The sequence below is a fragment of the Sturnus vulgaris genome, chromosome 3 (genome assembly GCF_052056855.1).
Source record: "Sturnus vulgaris isolate bStuVul1 chromosome 3, bStuVul1.hap1, whole genome shotgun sequence".
In the NCBI taxonomy this organism is placed as follows: Eukaryota; Metazoa; Chordata; class Aves; order Passeriformes; family Sturnidae; genus Sturnus; species Sturnus vulgaris.
In genome coordinates, this window is record NC_142245.1 from 58,329,360 (window position 1) to 58,349,992 (window position 20,633).

The 20,633-nt window shown below is 40.6% G+C and overlaps 1 protein-coding gene across 3 annotated transcripts in view; it reads right to left on the reverse strand.

Annotated features, from left to right (window-relative positions):
* Nucleotides 1-6,690, reverse strand: part of PLEKHG1 (pleckstrin homology and RhoGEF domain containing G1) — a 126,479-nt gene extending 119,789 nt beyond the window's left edge. The window contains exon 1 of one of the 3 annotated variants that reach the window (XM_088161729.1): nt 6,673-6,690. The gene's annotated coding sequence lies outside the window, so the exon portion shown is untranslated. Of the gene's footprint in view, nt 1-2,679; nt 2,853-6,672 lie in introns of those variants that run through there. The other 2 variants (XM_014874195.2, XM_088161730.1) reach the window with 2 other exon arrangements.
* Between the last annotated feature and the right edge of the window lie 13,943 nt (nt 6,691-20,633).

The following is a 20,633-nucleotide window of genomic DNA, read 5'->3' on the forward strand; positions in this document are numbered from 1 at the left end:
CTACACCTCTGTACAGAAACTTTTTTTCAATAGCGTTATCTCAGGCTCATCTGTGGATCTGCTCTTCAAAATTACTAACAGCAGATTTTGTAGCTGTGTTCTTGATTTCCCCATTTTTGGGTTGATCTCAGAAATACCCACCTGGGCCTAAAAGTTGTATTGGTGATGCTACCACAAAGCAAGATAAAATGACAGAAGCCAATGTCAAATTACAGTTCTGTTAGTGTTCTATGGTTAGAGAAACTGACCAGCTTTGCACTGCTGAGTTTGCATACAAAGACAATAAAGCACTGCTTCAAGTAAATGCCTTTGTCAGTTGCTACAGTCCAATCTGGTTAGCAAGGCTTTAAAAAGCCTTTCCTGAACAGGAGCCAAGAAATCACAAGCATACGAAAGGCAGAGGACAACAGGTATACAACAACCCAATCCAAATAAATGCACACAAGGAGGCTTTCAAACATGCATACTTCTCCAAATGACTTCAGAAAAATACTGTCACCAGTGCCACATGAAGGACTGTGTCAGTGAAAGGTTCAAACATACCAACCTACACAAGTAACAGCAGCAACAAACTCACTACTTGCCACTTATTAGAAAAGTAAGCAGATATGTTCACTTCCCTTCTAGCTTTAACTTTTTAGGTCACAACAAAGGTTTAAAATAAAATAACAAAACAAAACTACAAAGAAATCCAAAACACAAGGCCATTAAAAAAAACCTACCTAGACAAAAACACCCCACTCCCACACAGGAAGGTACCAAGTGTTCAGTTAGTCAGCTCCAAACCCTTTCTACCCTTTTCCATGGCCTCACAATCAAACACTTTAGTCTCAAAGTATGCCTCTAGACAGTTAATTTGTAGTCTCACATCCTGCCCAAGGAAGAAGAACACATTAGCAGATGTCCTGAAATGATGAGAGCTGCCAACAAACTAGGTTCACTACTTAAAGATTTCCACTTAAAACTCAAGTCAATGCTGTCTTTGCAAGATGTTATCAAGTAAGACTATAAATTACAAACTAATTTGGCTACACAACTATTTTCTCCCCTTCTCTTTTTTTGGAAAATCAAAAGTAAAACAACAAGGAAAATTACACTTTAACACCTAGTGTTAGAATCATAGCATGCCTTTGAAGAGATGCACTAAGTTGTGTGGCCACAGGTCGACGTTGTTTGCTTAGGGCTCTCTAGGTTTGTGAGAAACAGCCAGCATTCCCATAAATGAACACATTTAAAACTGAACCTTTTATCAGAGTGTTTTGCACCATTTCTAGTTTGCCAACTGAGAACACAGAGAAGAGTCCAAGTTTAATAGTTAAGCATCTGCATGGACCCCAGAACAATACCAATATTCATTAAGAGGCCAATCTCAAACTGCCTTCTCATATTTTCAAGACAAGCACTCTATTAATACATTTCCTAACCTTAGCATAACTCTTATGCTTTCATCCCAAAGCACCCACACACACATTGGTGAAGAGTTCTCAAAATTATGACAACTACGTGCCCCACACACACCATGGGAAAAAAAAACCCTAAAAATAAAACTCAAGGAAGCTATATATTGTGCCTTGCCAACCACAGTGAATTGTACAGCCAGGAGTTGCTACAGCCAGATTTAGCTTCACACAAGCTAACAGGATTCCTTTATAAATTTAGCTAGAGGCACGGGCAACAAACGCTTGTGGAAATTTGAACTGCAACTCTCCAGCAGCAAAGACTGCTCCCTCCAAGAATGAAACAGTAGCAAAAGATGACTATTAGTAGGCTCTTATTACACAGCTTTCAAAACACCTATAAGTCATCAGGTTCTCTCGGCAGAGTTATTAAACTGCTGAAGTACCAGCAAACATTAAAAGAAAAAAAGCGAGGCCACAGCTCTTTCTGTGTCTGCCAATTAATAATCAAAGGAGGAAAAAAGCCAACCAAAGACAGACCGAATTGGAAACCAGCTCAACGTTCGTCTGTTTCAGGTCCTTGTCCCTCGTACTTGGAGAAGTGTGGCTTGTGAAGAAAGAAGGAAACGAATGCCTCAGGTCTCAGTGCTCACTGAAGGATGAGATCTGAAGGGCTTTTCCTTCAGCAAGAAGGATTGGGACACACGACCCGCAAAGTAGGGAAAAGACGAGTGCGGGATATAGGAAAATTCATCCAGGTCCCATAGGGCAGCTCTGCCCCACTGCCTCTCCATAGAATCAAAGCTCCTGCTACTTAACAATAGATCAATCATATTTTTAAACCTCTTTAGGCCATACTTATCACAACCCCATTAACTTTAAAACATTTAAAACAAAAATAGAGGATGGGGTTTGGGCGTTTGCTAAAGCATCCCCACAAAACCTGAGGCCCTATGGAATTTTATCGTATTTTAAAAGAAGTGCCTCCTCCCTCGCCGGAGAAACGGGATGAAGCCGCAGGCTCGGGCTGAGCCGGTGCAGCTGGGCCGGGCTGCCCGGGGCTCCGGCGGAGCACAAAGCGCTGCGGCGGCCGCGGTGGGAGCCGGGCACGGTGCGCTGCCTGCGGCGGGCGCGCACAAAGGCTGCGCTCCCCTGCGGAGCCCCGGCGCGGCTTCGGGGCTGCGGGACACCGGGACCCTCCCTGCACCGAACCGAACCGAGCCGGGAGCCGCCGCCCCCTCCCCGGCGCGCCCCTCCGAACAAAGCCCCCGGCAGCGCTCACCGGCAGCCTCTCGCCGTCTGCTGCCCTCGCCCAGCGCTCCTCCTCCCGCTGCGAATCCCGGCGCAGGGGTGCGGGCCGGGGTGCGGGAGGTTACCCCGCTCCGCAGCCCATTCAGCGGCGCCGGCCGGCTCTCCCCCTCGCAGCGCCCGCGGCCGCGCCCCGGCTCACTCCGTGCGCTCCGGCTCCGGGCAGCGCCTTAATCCCCAAACTTCCTCCTCCTCCTCCTCCCGACCGGGCAGAGGAGTCTGTGAAACTCCCCTCCTCCATGCAGCTCCCGCAGCCCAGCCGCTGCCTCAGCCCCTCCCCGGGGAGGCCTGGCCCGGCTCTGGGCTGGTGCTTGCTCTGCTCTCCTTCCCCTCCCTACTCCGCCGCCCCCCAGCCCCCGAGGCTGGGAAAGGAGGGGAAGGGAGATTAACCACTCGGATTTGTCTCGGGAATGGAGCCAAAGAGAGCAGTCGGATTACAGCCCCGGGAAGAAGAAGGGAGGAAAAGGGAACGGGGGATTGAAAAAAAAAAAAAAAAATAATGAAAGGGAAAGAAAAAAATCCGCTACTGTTTTCACGCAGGGAAAAGCGTTGGGCTCTCCTGCCCTCCCCCGTGTGTCAGGTCACAGCCTCTCCGCCTGGCTGCGAGCACCGTCCCCGCCTCACCGAGCTGCCCTCCCGCTCCTCTCCGTCACCACGGGTCTGAAATTCAATTCACAGATCTGAGAGAGCTTCTCTAAGTGAGTTGCCAAATCGCCAAAATGCGAAGGGGGCAAGTCCACCGCGAAGTACAGACCCGTAAAAAGCAAATTCCAAGAGGCCGTAGATAGAGACTACACCTGCCTCGTGGCAGGCTACTGGGGCATCTTCTTTAGAAAGGTGAGTTTAAAGTTACACAACATTAAAAAAGAATAAATTAAAAAGACACAAAAGAGAAAAACATGGCTTAAATGAAGCCTGAATTCTTCATACATGTTCAGTGTTCCTTATTCCTCTGAGCGCTAACAAAATACTTGGTTTCCTGTAAAACCTCATTCCATATTTCATATTTACTAAAGTTGTATTGCTTTTGTTCTATAAAAGTTTCTCCCTCTACTCGTGCTAATATACAGTATATGGAATGCAAGGAAAATTGGGAGGAGAGAACAGCTCATACTTTTCAGATGTCAAAACAAGTAATTACAGCAGCAATTCAGAAAAGCAGGAAGTTTTAGTGTTTGCCCTTATCTTACCTGTTCTCACTGGAATCCTAAAAAAACAAACCAAAAAAAACCCCCAAAACCACCAAAACACCTTGGTCAGGGTCTGTTTCTCTGTTATTCAGAAGCTCAGAGCTCTTTCCCAATATGCACACTAAATGTTCTTCGGACAAGTGCTGAATTTTAAAAGATTACCACATTTATGAATTCATTTTGGCCACCTTTCAAAACAAAAGTTTGTGTTTAATAAGTGGGACTATATTACCTTTTCAAGAAAAAAAATACCTCAAACGCTTTAATGACAGCTATTCTTGCACATAATGTTTATTGACCTTGCAGAATTACAGCATAGTTATCATAGATCACAGAATATTCTAAGTTGGAAGGAACTCTCAAGGATCATCAAGGCCAAGTCCTGGTCCTGCAAAGCAGAGCCCCAGGAATCCCAGCCTGTGCCTGAGAGCATTGTCCAAATGCTCCTTGAACTCTGTCAGGCTTGGTGCTGTCACCACTTCCCTGGGGAGCCTGTTCCAGTGCCCAACCACCCTCAGGGTGAAGCATCTTTTCACCAAGGGATAAATCTCACTCCACTCCTATTTCTTTGTGAGCCATCACTGTCCTATCAGGCAGGAAAGGCAGATGACAGAAGGCTGGACTCCACAGTTAATACTCTGGCATGGTATTCTACAAAGTTGCTTGACAGGGGAGCAAGCGGAAAAAGGGCAATTTAAAAGCTTCACTAATATCAGCCCACTGGTTGTGATCTCCTGCACTACATAGCTAGTCCATGTCTGAATTCAGCATCCATCTGAGCACATATCCTTGCCTCAGCACACTACACTCTGGCCTTGTGCTGGGAACAAAAAGCTAGCCTTCATTTGCAAGTCAATAGAAAAAAAAGGAATAAAAAATTATAAAAAATAAAATAAAAATAAAAATAACTTCTCTGATGAAACTACTGGGAGAGAAGCATTTGTAACCCTTTCCCATTTGGGGAATCATGGAATGTTTTTTCTTTTTGAATAGATCTTTGAAAGATGGTAATAAAACAAACTACTGCTTGATGCATTTAACTCGGTCCAAATTAAAACAAATGAAAATGCACACACGTCCCCAAACGGGAAATACAGCAAAACCCCCAAACCACAGACTATTACAAGTTCCTTTAAGAAACTGTACAGTCTCTCCAAATATGTTTTAAAGGCCTTACATGATCTGTTCCATATGGAGTTTGTTTTTCCTCAGTGCTGTGACTAACAGGAAAAATCTTCAAGAGAAGAAGTCTCTTCCTCTCTCTTCATCCTTCTACCTCCGTTTCCCCAAAGGACTGATCATGAGTCTGTCTGGTTTCTGTTTGCTTGTGCTAAAAATAACGTTGTAGTGGACTGACAAAATACCCTGAGTTTTAAGGCGACTGACTGATAATATAGGATAATTGTTGCAGAAAGAGTGAGAGAGGTTTAAAGGGCAAGCTTTACAACACTGTAACACAAAATATGAATGAATGTATGTATGTATATGAAGAACCACACATTTTTGGAGGAATTAGATACATGGATAAATTGTGGGAACTCCTCTCTGGAGGTAATTCACCTGACTATTGGTAAAAGGGCATGAGTGACAAGGAAGCTGCAGGCAGGTTTCTTTCTTTCTCCCGGGTTTTGCCTGTGCACCAGAAGTTCAGTGGCACAGGGGGGAGCACCAGTTGTTGTCAGTCACCCTCAGCAACACTCCTGTGCACTGGCAAGAAGCAAGTCTGTGTTCCCCCCAGCTGCACCTTTTTCGACACACATCTTTTTCTACTCACTCTCACAGCACCTCTCATACTCTCACACCGCAGGATCCCTGCCTTCCCCCATACACAAGGTGGGATCCAGCTCCACCTACCAGCTCTTCATCTTTATCCCTCCTGCTGCCCTGGCAGTCAGAAACTTGCACCTCTAATGAGTTTGGTGTCTTTCACAATGGTGGCCAGGGCTTCCCTTCCTGTACTACTTGAAAGGGATTTTCTTGCTGTAGGACATGTATAACCTAACATTCTTTTCCTTCTGGGAGGTCTGCTTATATTAACTGGTCTACCAATAAGTTTGTACATATGCATAGGTTCTCAAACGTCTCAGCATTTCTTTACATCACCAGCTCTGAACTGCACCAGTCATTGTATTAATGTTTTCCTCATTCTGGCTGTGACTTAGCAAAACTGTAACCAATGCCTTTAAATGTACAGAAGTCACTGTCACTTCAGTTTTGCTGACTGATGACGAATTTCAGTATTCACTTGAGGAGAAACACAAGTTTATCTGTTCTGAGTTAAAATCTGAGGGGAAAAAAGCCTGTCCCTACAATAACAGAAAACTGCAACTTGTAAAGACACCCCGCCTACACACACTTAAAAGAAAAAGACACATCCCAGAATTGATTGTTTGGTGAGGGGGAGGATCTGTGGAAGAAAACTGCTGCATCCATGCCACGCACAAGGGTGTAAAGCAGGGAAAACAGATATAATATTAACCTGGGCACTCCCCAGTCAGTAGTAGTAATATTAACATTAACATTAATATATGCAATGTGCTTCTTGCTTTGTGTCCAAATTAATTATTCCACCCACAATACAATTTAATTGTCAGGCACAGGTATATTCATTTGCTTTGAAAAGCAATATTATTAAGTGTAGGGGATTTTTTAGAGCTGTGCTCCTGTTTCATAGAGCACACTCTTTCATGCACACTAATTCCAGAGTACACAACCATTCAAGTAATTATATGTTCCTGTAAAATCATTAATAGAAAATAAAATGCTATCATACTTACTTTATGCCTGTATCCTGTAGGTATTCAATTACCTCCAATTTGATGAGATACCTGTGTAGAAAAAAAATTGGAAGCGTATTTAAGTCTTTACAGCGACAGCTGCTAAAACATTTAATCACAAAGTTCAAAATATCTTACCACCAATCTTACTGTAAAGTTTAAGTGGAAGTACTTTAAATACAAGATGACTTGCATGCCACTTGCCTTGGGAAACAAATAGTGTGCAAAAAGAATGGGAGTAAGAGGATGAAGTTTAGTGGTTGCAAGTATGAAGACTGTCAACATAAGAAAAGGACAAAATATTGTACAGAAGGAAATGAATGAACTTAGTCTTTCTAGGGAGAGGGTTTGACTCCTTTGTCTGGGAATATTTCCATGCAGAAGTAAACATCTTTGAGATGATTTGCTTTTCCACATAGCAGCACTGCTTGGATCTTCCACAAATGCAACTGCATTTCACAAAAAAAGCACAGAGACCAGCTGCAGTTTTCATGAAATAGGCTTCTGGTAAATTCAAAAGCTAGTGCAATTATGTTGTCAGCTCAGGTCTCAAATTCCTTAGAAGTAAGTCTTGGGTCTTAAGCACAACCTCCCCCATGATGCTTTTTTCATTGTGATAAATAATAGCTGTCTACACTTCCCATTTGGTCTTCTCCAGAAAGTTTCTCTTCTGTATTATTCCTGAAAACACTTGCATCTACACTCTTGGAAACAAAAACTATGCTTCAGTCTTACAAGGGCTCATCTTCTTCCCAAATAAATTTTCTTTGGAGTATTTTTAGATTATAAGGCTGGAATAGAGCTGTTAATTTCAAACTTTGGCCTTCAGCCATATTGCTCTAGAAGAAAGTGCCCACTACTTCCCTGTTGCTCATAACGAAGCCACCAGTTAAGGTGAACCATTGCAACCCCTCCAGGATGGAAGATGTTTACCCCATATTCTCTGGACAGTCAAAAGCTCAAAATAAAGCTGGAGCAGGATCCCAGCCACTTCCTTTTCTCTGTTTGGTTGCTTGCACAGCAAACAGCCTTACTGGGCACACAGGAGGTGCTTGTTTCTCAAAATTCAGCTGCTTCCTTTTGGCTTAAATTGATTATTCACAAAAGGAGTATTAAAACATCACAAGGAGGCCTTCATCTTGTGTGTTTTATATAGGGGCTGCAAGATAATGCTCTTTAAAAGGGTTTTTTCTTGCTGCATGCTTTGTAATGAGTCTACATGTACAAAAAAAAAAGCAGGATCAATCCAAGGTCTTCAGAGCACAACAAGGAGTATATTAGACTTGCTTTAAGCAGCAGCTAAGAGTTACTTTTCAACACTGCTAATACAGGTTGCTCAGATGGCAGATGAGCTCATCTCATTACAGGACTCCAACTTCAAGGAAACTCCTTCAAACATATAACCACTGGTTTCTTCTGACTCATCTAGGTTATTAAATAAAACCTTTTGCTACTTACATGAAAATCTTGTGGTTCCCTACTTTCAGCTGTAGCTTTTAAGGCACAGTGCTCTACAATAAGTAGACTAATTGTTCTAAACTACCCTCTGAGTAGTAAGTAATAAACATGCCTTTTTTTTTAAGGCAAGAAACTAAATTCACACCCTAACTCCTCCAAGATCACCAGCTAGTCCCTGGAGTGTTTTTCTCAAACACAACTGGCCCTGGATTCTTCCTTGCATTTAGTTTGGTTTGCTGCACATCACAGAGTAAGGACCCCAAAGCAGGCAGATTACAAGGGCAGTTTTGTGGGCATGGATCAGAGAAGATCCCAAGGGGCAAATTTCCAAGCAGGAGCTAAGAGGAGTGTAATCTCCTTTGCTGTATTGCTGTCTAATGCAACACACAGTCCAAATCACCCATCAGATAACTGTTTGGCCACTCTTCAGCCATCCCAATCCTCATCAAAGCTGCATCCCCTGCTGTCCTAAGCTACTACCACAGCACAAGGTTTTCCTCTCTCTTAGTGAATTCTATGAGTGGCAAAAGCCAACCAGATCATGGGCAGCAGGCATAATTCATCACAACTCTCAGGAAGTTTGAGTAACACTCAAAAACTCGCTGTCAGCCACTGCAGACTCGTCGAGGGAAGGTGATATTTCAGATCCTATCAAGACAGAACAAAGATGTAACAAGCTCGCTGTAGTTTCATTCTGCACCAATCTACACCAGTGCAGACAGGGCAGTGGAAAAGGAAGTCTAAAGCTTTATCAGGACTTGTAACAATGAAGGCTGTTAACCTCCAAATGGCAGCTTGCATTGACCTCAGTCAGTGCCTGTCCAGAAAAAGGATGCAAGCCCTAAAATGTCTGCCATTGAGAAAATGACAGAGAATCATTTACAGTTTTTACAAATCCTGCTGCCTACAGTAGGGATAGATAATTTTGAGTTTTTAATGGTTGTATATAGCGGTATAAAAATACAGTATATTTTAAACAGAAGCAAGAAGAAAGACGGTACCTCAACCTCAGACAGAGGAGATTAAGAGCAGAAGAGATATCTCAGTCAACTAATGAAATAAAGACGAAAAATAGAAGAAACTTTAATAGAAAAGTAAAAAAGAAAATCCAAAAATCCTAAGGTGTTATGGTCAGTGTTGTTAATTTTTTAATTTAATGTAGAAGTCTAGTACAGAAGAACAGCCCCAAAATAAAATCAGAAACAACATCATTTAGAAAAGGCAATATGTTGCAGCATTTTGTAAAGTCATGTTTATATGGCATGACATGGCCTATACTTATTGGTAATTCTATCTCTGTTCACAAAGTAATTCTCTATACAAAAAGTATGAAATTTGAATGTTAATGTAACCAAAACAGTTCCAAAATATTCTGAGGCATGACTGAATGTCAATTATCACTGCTTTGAAAAAATTCCACCAGTCCAGCAACTGTGTTGTTATTACAGATGGAAGATTTACCAATTAAAGTCAAGTCAAAATTGGAGCATTTGGAAATAGCAGATCAGAGAATCCCAGAATTTTCAGAGTGCCCAACTTTCACTGAATACTACTACTAGATTACTTTGCTATCTCAAGATATGAAAGATAAAATCACTTTCATAGTATCTTTCTCACAGCCATTGAAAAAAGCAGCTGATTTAAGAGACAAAAGTCAGTTCTGCTTCCTCAAGCCTTCAACTTTGTGGTACATCTGTCCCAGGACAGTGTCCCACTACATCACTTTGAACAAAAAAGCCAACAAACACTTAAGACTGTTAACTGCCTGTAAATCTAAGCAGCTGTGTTGTGAGTCATTGCAGGACTGGCTAATAATTGAATAAACAACTGTAATTGTGCTCCATGAAACTCCCATGTTTCCTTTCAGTCTTGGCTTCTCTCATGAAAGCTGTACAAGTTAGGGTGCAACCACAAAAACTCGGCTATGACAATGTTTACCTCATACCTCTAGTCTACCAACCATCATGAAACACATCCTGCTTCTGAGAATGTAGCAGTAATCAAATATTTTCCAAATATTCCAAATCCAGTGGTGAGAAACTTTCTTGCAGAGTGATATTTTGAGGACCTTCAGATAAAACTGCCATTTATTATTTATACAGTAATTACAGCAGTAATGCTTACAAAGCACAGTGCCCAATGAACTAAATGCAACTTTTGTAAAAAACAAAGGAAAAGGTCCCCATAACAGAGATTTTACAAACTAAGTGATATTGAGAGTGTTCTGAACCTTTGAGTAAACATAGCTTAAATTTCAGTTGGAAGGGAGGTCTCTTTTTCTAGATCAGTGGTCTTTAACATGTGGTCTACTACTAGGAGACCTGGAAAGATAACTGAGAAAAGAACGTTTGCTTCAGTAGACTTAGATTCACTTTACAGGGGTCCACAAATTTGAAACAGATTGAAAATACCAATCATCCTAAAGATCTGTGAACTCTACCGTGGAATTGCATTCTTGCTCAGTTATTTGATGGGATCATAACCACACTACTGGCTAAACAAGACAAGCAGTCACTCTGGGAAGTTCACAGAGAGAGACAGTGAAAGGCAGCAACATTCCTGAGCTCCAGACTTCTGTTGCCTTCCAGCCACGTCTCCAGACTCATCCATGCACGCTGAACATTCAGCAGCAGCATCTGGGAGAAAGCTAAGACAGAAGAGCCTAAGAGCCAGGGGAACTCACCTTAGTTTTGCAAAATGTTGAAAAGAGTGAAAACAAGCTCTAGAGTCTGTAAAAATCTTTAAATTTTACTAGTATATAAAGTAATTCCTATTAAATCTCATGAGGTTTATACAAAAAGTTTGTAATATGAAGATTCCCTACTGGTGAGCAGATAGCTTTGCTGCTGTGACTAATTCAGCCTAAGATGGCTTTGCCAAAGCTATAAACAAAGCTTCAGGCTGTTTTATTCACAAGGATACTGCTGCAAAAAGCTCTGACACCCTCCAGCTGCATATTTCTTTTCACCTACAAGACACTGCTATAGCTTGTACAATATCAAAGCATAAAATAAAGCAAGAAGTGTTTGTGTCTGAAGCCTAAATTTGCTTTGATAGTATCTGTTTTGCCATTCCTGGAGGAAGGTCCTCACAGCTGTGCTTTCCATAAGACAACCATGTCAGTGTTGCACTCTGCTGCAAAGAGCTCCCTTTATTAAGAGCCTCTGTTAATGAGGTTAAGAGATATCCTGGTAGAGCAACAAGTTCAGAAGTGCAGGGTAAATTTGGGGCAAAACAGAGAAGCAAAAATAAAAAAGCAAAAAGCTAAAAAATGTTCACAAGCTTGTATATTTGGTTTTGACTTGCAGAGTGAGGATCTGTTTTAATCACAACATGTTATTATGGCCAACAATAGTCCAATGAGTTTTCTGAATCTTATGGACTGGTATGACATAAAATTGTTTCACTGGAAAGCAATACCTATAGATGCAGACACTGTTATTTGCTTTTGTGTATAAAAACAAGAGAGTCACAAAGAATCCTTTTTTGTCTACCAGGCAGTTGATATGCATGGTATACAAAGAAAAACTTTTTTCAGCATGTTTCCCAGAACGAGGTCTCTTTTGACAGTAGCTAACAAGCATAGAAACATCTTTATTTAAATCCACGTTAGAGGCAAAATATTTTTCTCTTCTACCCTAATCACTTGAACTATGTAGAATAGTCCTTTTTACTACCTTCTTTCTTTTCATTGGAAAAACCTCCACTGCTTATGCTGCCTTTCTTTAGCCCAAGACCCCGTGTTTTGACCAGCTGAGTGTATGGTATGGGCCTATAGTATGCTTAAAAAAAAAAAATTTCTCACAATCCCAACTATCTTAATCAATCTCTCTCTCACTCTACAACCTACCCTTTTGACACTTTTCTCATTTTTAAAGTTCTTTGTGGGGATCTTGGACTAATCATGTCTATTCTATCACTGCATTCATTGATGCTCGGAGACAATTTTTTTTGCATAGAAGGAGAACATAATTTCATAACCATGAAAATGGAATTAATATCCCTAGAAAGAAAGAGACCTCCGATTTTATCTTATATTGCTCATCTTGTTTCTTTTGCATAATAGCATTCACGTAACGACATAGATTATAACAATAAAATACTGAGTCTAGAAAACACTGTGCTGCAAGCAGGTTTTCTGTATAGAATACAATGCATGGAGACAATTAAGTGTTATAGCAGGAGGGCAGTGATAGAAAAGGAATTTGTTAAGAAAAGGGAGGAATTTCTGACCTGCCCCCTCTCCCTTTCGGGAAGGCTGAAAAGACTGGCTTCTCCACCTGGGAAGATACTATGAAGCAGAAAAAGTAGTGGAAAAAAAGTATTCATGCAAGGGCAATCAGAGAGTTAGCACATACACACATCCTTCCTTTTGAGTAGATTTTTCTGAAATTTGCCTCAGATGTTTGTTGAGCTCTCATTGAAGGATTTTTTCCTTTTTAATAAAAAATAATCAAAACCTTCTTCTTCATCTTTTGGAGCAAGCAACTGTCCTCATTGGCAGTAGTTGCTAAACCTTTTATTAACAAACCTAAAAAAGGTTTACACTAAAGGCAAAGCACCTGCCTTGACTGGGACCTTGGAGATGACAGCTTAAGCAGCAATATTCTACCTAAAGCCCATCAGTAATTAACATACAGTCACTCATCACATCAATCTCTGCCTAAAGATAGTTCTCAGCAGCTTCAGGTTAAAGGAAAATATATACTCTTTGTAGGTGTCCTGCTTGCATTTACTGTAGTAGACTAGTGGTGAGCTATGGGCATGCACAGAATGAGGTGAATCAGAGAAAAAATGGTATTCTTCCATTTGGAGAATACTTTGATTTTGGACAAGGCTGTTATAACAAGTAGTAAAAGGAAATTAAAATTAGCACTGGATATTTCTCTCAAGAAGTTCCCTTCCAAAATTCCAATGAAAATTGGCTTTGACCTGGCAGATTTATGAGGCTTTGAAACTTTCAGTTGGAGCCCAAGCAATAGTTTGTTTTGTGTTTAGAATAACAATACTCCTTAACTGAGGCAAAGAGTGGCGGTGACACCACTATTTATGGCTTGTTGTCCCTCTCAGTTTCTGCACAGGGAATGCAGCTGGACTGGTTACTGCTTTTACAATTACCGCATGCTTTTTGTATTGGCAGCCCTCACATATTGAAAAACCTCAAAACTTCTCCTCCAGAGCAGAGGATTAATTAAAAAGAAGAGGTTTAGGAAACTGATCTTTTCAGTTGCTATTGCTTGTCCTCTTATTTAAGCCATTTGTGTGTGTTTGTTTCAAGTTTCCAAGATTTTCCCCCAAGCATGATCACTAGAAGCTGAGATCTTCATACGTTTTAGGGTTCTGTCATCTGAAGCCAGATGAAAAGCACTAAATATCATAGTATTAGCGATAAACTTGACAGTCACCAGCACAAAAACTTGAAAGAGCTGTTTTGTCTTCTCAAATTGTGTTCTTGATGAAAGATAAAAACACCTCAAAAAGTTTGCACAGCATTTTTGACAGGTGTACATATAAATCTAATTTAAAATTTAGTGTTCTTGCCTTTCTTCTAGAGTTTGTATAACTCTGAGCTGAAGTTTTCTTAATGTGCTGAAAACACTTCTTTCTGTGCAACCTTCTAAAAATTGGCTCAGTAATGTAGTTTGCCTTTTCTAAGTGGAGGCACTGAATAAAACGGGATTTTTTTTCCTCTCCCTATTGAAAAGGCTAATAGCATTGTTTTTACTTTTGTACAAGAATTTGAGAGCTGCAGAATCAATAGGCTGTTTCATATCCCATCACCAGCAGATACTGGGCTGAAAGCCAGTTTCATCACGATGGCTTTGTTTAGCTTAGAGTTTTGTAATTCTAGTTAATTGATTGCTGGTTTGTTTGAGTTAGCACAATTGAAAATGGTAATGTAGACATCCAAGAAATATTTGGGGCAGAACAGTTCATTAATCAAAGTCAGAGCATGCCTAAAACAGACCAGGTTAGGTTGGGTATAACCTGTCACCTCTCTCCCACCTGACACTCAGGAGCTCCATCCACACCTCCCTGGGGTCTGCACTGAAGGAAGACAGGTCTCATCAGGGCCTGGGTATCAGTCCTTTGAGTACAGGTGGAAGCAGACAGATTCCCTGCACACAGAGCAAACTTTCCACCCAGTCCCCAGCACCAAAGGGAGACAGGATGAGGCACCCTCTTCAAAAGCAAAGCAGTTGCACTCAAGCACCTTACCCCCATCAGTGCAAATAGCTGAAGCAGCAAAGGTTACTGCAACTTAACCTTTCCTTTCACCTCTACCTTTACATTTCAGTGTGAAAGAAGCTGTTGTTTTCTTCCATTTTCATATGTAATAACCACAACATAATCGTTGGTTCCTCATGCAGGACAGAACTGTGCAGAGTAGAACCATTCTTCTGCAAAGAAACATAAAAAATATGAACAGACACCTACAGTTACAGTCATGCACCCAAGTTGAGAAGGGTGTAGGTCATTCTGATGTGGATGTAATAAACCAAAGTACTAGATTTTTTAACACTACCCTATAAAACATGGCAATTATGAAAAAGCATAACTGATCTAGACACTCACTACAGCATTTTGGACCAATATAATAAACTAAGTGATAAAATTATATTATTCTTTAGGCTGTGTGTCCCTTGCCCTCAAATAAAAGGACTTGCAATTCAGGATCCCACGGTGCAGTCGCAGTCCCATTGGTGGACACTGTGACACAGATGGGATTTGGATGTGTTTACTATTCCATTGTTTGACTTTATCCTGGCGTAGCATAGTTCACTATGTGACACAATGGTTTGAGTCTTCACTGCTGTTCAACTTTCACCACCCATAGGAGAGGTTTAATGACAGAAAATTGTAACTTAGAGTTTCATGGTGTAATGAGGCTGGAATTTGAGCACTGATCTCAAATCTTAACTAGGTGTTTTCCCACCAGAACTGTGCTGTTCCCCACTGGTGAGCTTGCATAGTAGCTTATATTGCTGTTATAAGGCATGAAAACAATTAAAAAGTTGCATCTAACTTCAAACACCAGGTAAGAGTATACACACCACTGCTAGTGAGTGCACATCAGACTTGACCCTCTGTTACTTATTTCTCTCAAATGGCTGACAGCAGCTTGCCATTGGTTCTCCCAATGGTCTGGGAGAACTTAGATTTCTGTCTTTCCTCTTATAGAGGAGGACGATTAAAAGCTTTACTGTACTTATAATAAACTGAAATAGAGCTGGTCCCTACTGCCTAAGCTGTGCAGGCTCATAAGCAGTTTCCAAAGTGCAGACCGATTAATGACAGCTCAGCATGGGGATGCTGAGAGACTCAGACTCATGATTGATGCATGTGAAAAGACTGATGAACAGGGGGTTGTCAGGTCTGAGAAAACAAAACCCATCACTGAGATTGCTGAAAGCTGCTGACAATTGTTTTTGCACACAGAGGCTATTTCTAAACATGAGAAAACTTACTGCTAGTAACTGTTCTTCTGTGTTTCCCCTTCCTCTTGTCACAATCCCAGTCTTCCTGCCATGGTTAAAAAGGAAATCTGGAAGTAGGAAACAAGTCAAGAGGCAGCCCCACCTTTATATAAGGAGTCGTCTATGTTCCATGGAAGTGATATTCTTACAATGAAGAGAGTAATTCTAGTTTTAATAATTGTAATTTATTAACTGAATTTCACCAGCCAACCATTATATTGATCAGTGTATTATAGTATATATATTTGACCTCCTTGTCCTAGGGCATTAACACCCCAAAACCAGATATCATATGTGACCCCAAGAGTTTATCTGACTTGTGAGGAGAGAGAGAGAACAGATAGTTAGAAGGGAGATTAAATAAGCCATGATGTTCTAAAGCCAAATTTTTAGACTGTTTATCCATTATTCTATTGTTTTCTTCATTTCTGTAGTAGAGGTTTCTCTCCGTGGAGTATAGCAAAGAATATACCAAAGTCAAAGAGACAAAGTCAATGCTGCAATAGAAGGAGATTGGCTAAATGAAGTTAATACTTCTTCCCTAGAAGCTTCAGTCCCAAAACACTTGTTACATTCCTCTTTCTTTCTTTTTCACAGTCTAACATTAGACGGGGTGCCCTGATAGGTACAGCTTCCTAGCTGATCTGTTATCAGGAACTCCAGAATAAGGAAAACTTGAAGGAACAACAACTCCATGTCAGACACTATCACTCCATACTTTTACTCTACGATGACAAAAATGTGCGCAATACAAATTGCCCTAAAGAAAAGACTATGTGGAAAGCCAAGACACAACTATTTTTTTCCCACAGTGGAAAGTAAATTTTACTCTCAGATTCACAGTTCATGTACCTTCAAGAAAGGTTCAGTCCTATTTTCAGTCACTGAGGGACCTTCAAATGTCTTGGTCCTGGAATATGCCAGGAATTTCCCCGATATTCACAGAAGCCACAATGATCCTGTATCCCAGATATTGTGAGAAGAGCTTGTTCTGTAAATGTGACCTAGAAAAAAATCACCTTGTGTGGGAGCCAGCACAGCATGTCACTTGAAACAATGGTCAGTGGCCCAGCCAAGTGTATGTAGCATGGATGGGAAATCCCAGCCCTGAGACACCGACCTTCCTGACCGTCCCTCACCCACAAGAGAAAATCTTCTGTTCCACTGTGCTTGGCAGTGCCTTGTCCTTCATCTTTAAATTACTTCAAGAAAAACAGATAGTAAGAACATATGTTAAGCCTGATTGATAAAGACTCTCTCCTTATTACAAGGCGGTAGAGGGAGAGACCCACATGCTATATATTATGGAAATCATCATCATTGCTTTGAAGCTTCAGCTAATAGCAGTGTTTCTGTTACATTGTAGGAGAAGAGTTTTTTGATGTTGAAAGAACACAGAACTCAATAGTTAAATGCAGTAGAGTTTTTTTCTAAACATTTACCAAAGTGATTTTTATTTAGTTAAATCCATGAATTTTTTTTTGTACAAGCAGATTTGACTATAAGAATCTATTCTAAGAGAAAAGATGCATGTCCTTCATAACACATAAGTCATTAAACAGCTAGTGGTTAAAACATCATATAACAAGATGGGTGGAGTTTTTCTAGTGGAGGCTCTGAAATTGTTTCCTCCTAACAAAAGTTCAGAATCCATTTGTCAGCACATATAATTTCCTGTGCTCCTTGCTACATTTCAAAAGCCAAAATATGCAACCTATTGTAACAAAACTCCTGGTTTACCAAGATAAACAAACAACAAAACAGATCTGCATGGTGTCAGAACTCCAGGCAGCTTTTTGTATTTGTTGGAAGAGCTTACTGGGTTAGGAAACAGCAATTAATTCTAAGCAGATTCAAATATTTTTGACAGAAATTGTGATGAAAAAAATGTAAAACCTTTTTCCCTGTAGCTGAAAAGTTGAAATCCTCGGTAGTAACCTTAAACCTGACCATTAGTTCAACTTTGTCTCATGTTAAGCAGCTATGCAAAACAAAGTCTGTTGATGAAACGAAAACATTTTCCTAGAATGCCAAAACAGACTGCTCCCTCCCTACGGAAGACAGCCATCACTCCAACAGTGAAGTATGTTTACTAATCTGTGTCACTGTTAACGAAGATATATTGGGGACACAGCGTTCGAATTGAAGCCTCTGGTAAATGAAGCAAGTAATCCTACTGCATGAATTCAGAAAGAGATTGGGCCAGCCTAGAGTTTTAGAATCTTCTATGTCTCCAATACACAATGGAAACAATTTAATTGTTTATTAAGAGGCGGCTCCATGCATGACTGAGCAAACCCGGTGTCCTATGGTGGCCAGCAAAGAGGAAGTGTGACCCTCACCTGGCCTCTCTTCTCACCTGCCCTGCTCCTACACTGCACACTGGACATCTGGACTCTTCTGGATGCTACCCTAACCTAGTAGAAGACTGCCCAGCTCTTCTGCTGAGTAATTTATCCTGCTGGGCCAGTCACTTAGACTGCCCTCAACCTGGAAATGAATCAATAGGAATGAACAGGATGGTACGTGCATGGACAAGAACAAGACTCTTGTATCTTGGAATTTGTGAGTCAAGTTGAGAAGCTGTGCAAGGAATCACTGCTCAGTAAGTAACAGTATGACAAGACTCACAGAGTAAGGACTCACCTTCTCTGCTAAAAAAGACCCTTCCTGATGACTTCAGCTAACTAATTCTTACTAATTTCATGAAATTACAAAGTGCGTAAAGATATTCTGCAGGAAACTTTAGGAAATCCCTGTGTTATTAGGTTTGCAGCAGGGAATCTGTCTAGCAGACATCCAAGAGAGAAGGAAGAGTGCATTGTGTTTTACTACAAATACGCAGCAAAAATTGTCTTCTGCAAATACAGCTGAGCAAACCAGAAAAAATCAGAAGTGAAAAACTACTATGTCTATCATACATGCCTCAAACCTATTAAGAGGTTCACTATCTTATATTGTAGAGTTCTTAAGTGTTATTGGTCAGGAGTCAACTCCATCAAGCTGTGGGAAAAAAACATTCAAATGAACTTAAAATGCATGCTAGATATTGGATTTTAAGAAAGAGTTTTGCTTCAATGACAATTTTGATTCCAATGACATAGTGTTTTCTCATAAATATAGATTCCTAGAAAAACCTGTGGGATTTGCCATTTAACAGTTTCATTACAGATTCATGCAGAACTGAATGGACAATAGTTGTCGTCCTCTGAGTTAAAACTGTGGATAATATTAATGCTTCAACAGAGTGAGACTAGAAGGCAATTTATCTCTCAGCTCTGTCTAAATAGCATACACAGTAGTTAGTATCAACTTAGGTGCACTACTTGGATGTTTATTGACCTGTGTATCTAGACACATAAACAATGTGCTAGAGCAGACTGTATTCTACTGGAGCTGTCTGAACCTTTACTTGTGTCTGTGGTTTGCAGACCACATAAATCTCTCAGAATAAGGAGAACCTCCAAAACATTTCAATTTATGAAACATGTGTGGCCCATATGAGAAATGTATCCCAAAGGAATGGGAAATTATAGCTTGCACATGTGTGGATAACAGTCAACTGGTGTTGAAGGTAATTAAGCTTTGTCACTAATTAGTTTCAACCAACAGTGTGCATTAATTAATCTATATAGTGCTCCTCTGAAAGAAATACAGAAAGCTCTGAGACTGAAGGTTTGTTGATGGATGAAAATTGATGTATAACAGAATAGGGCGAAATTTTAAATGGATAGCTGCTTCAGATTACCTCTACGAGTGAACATTCCTATTCTGGTGCAAGTTCTAGCTTGCTTAGTCCAAATGCAAATCAGCTTGAACTCATTTAGAAAGAGAGATGAAAAAAATCACCCTTCTATTCAAGATAAAACCAACCAAACTCCCAAACTAGTTACTCTACAGACAAGCCAGAAACCCTATTATTTTATGTCCAGGAGTACTTCCATTGTTGCACATTTTTCACATCTGTCAAGTGTGACGGTATAACTCTGATGATGCTCCCTCTGAAAGGATACAGTAGAACTTGGAGCACTCTGAAGGGAGACAAGGGTGCCTGCAAGTATGTCTCAGCACCTGCTCAAGCAAAGCAGGCCATCTTTCTTCTACTCAGGATGGCTTGTGTGTGTGGGGGAAGAGGAGGTTTATAAAATCATAATTAGGACAGATACGATGAATAAGGAACAATTATTCATTATTCCTTCCTTGCCATATAAACAAAATAATTTATCCAATGACAGATTTAAAAACAGTAAAAACCAAAGAGAACAATTTTCCACACAACATGAGCTGTATGACTCACTGCTAAATTAAGTTTGGATGTGAAAAATATTAGCAGGTTGAAAATGGCATTAGGCAAGTCAATTGGAGAAAGGTCCATCGAGGATAACTAAACAATGGCCCTAATGTGATATCAAGAGGAGGAAATGCCTGCAGCACTGATCACTAGAAGAAAGGAAAGAGGAACAGATCATTGTTGTATTTCTTAAGGTCTTTCCCCTGAGCTGTTGGTGCTGGCCATTGTCCGAGACAGGCTAATGGGATGCTCAACCGGCATGGGACTGCTTAAACTGGTGTTTTTATGAGTTTCCAGTGACAACATCTGTACTTAAATGGGTTTCAACACAACATTTAAAAGAAGTAATGGTAATTACACAGAGAGTGCAGAGCACCACAGCTGGGTTTGGATCTTGTTTGGAATCCAACCCTTTTGTTTCTCCTTTTTAGTAGCAATTACAATTGCTCAGTCTATGTCTTTCCTATCTAAGGAGCTCTGCAGCTGTATGGGAGGGATGGCAAGCACTGTCACTATGAAATAAGAAGAAACTATAAATGAGTCCATGCCTTCCATGCCCTATATTTATCAGACCCAAAACAATAAAGAAATCTCTTGATATAATAACCCAGATGAGTGAAAGATTTCTTTATGAGGATCTTGACATTTTGGTCACATCTGATTAATTGAATGCTATGGTCATCGTTCCAGAGGCAGTATATTGAGAATGAATTTGCCTTGTAACTATCTGGCTC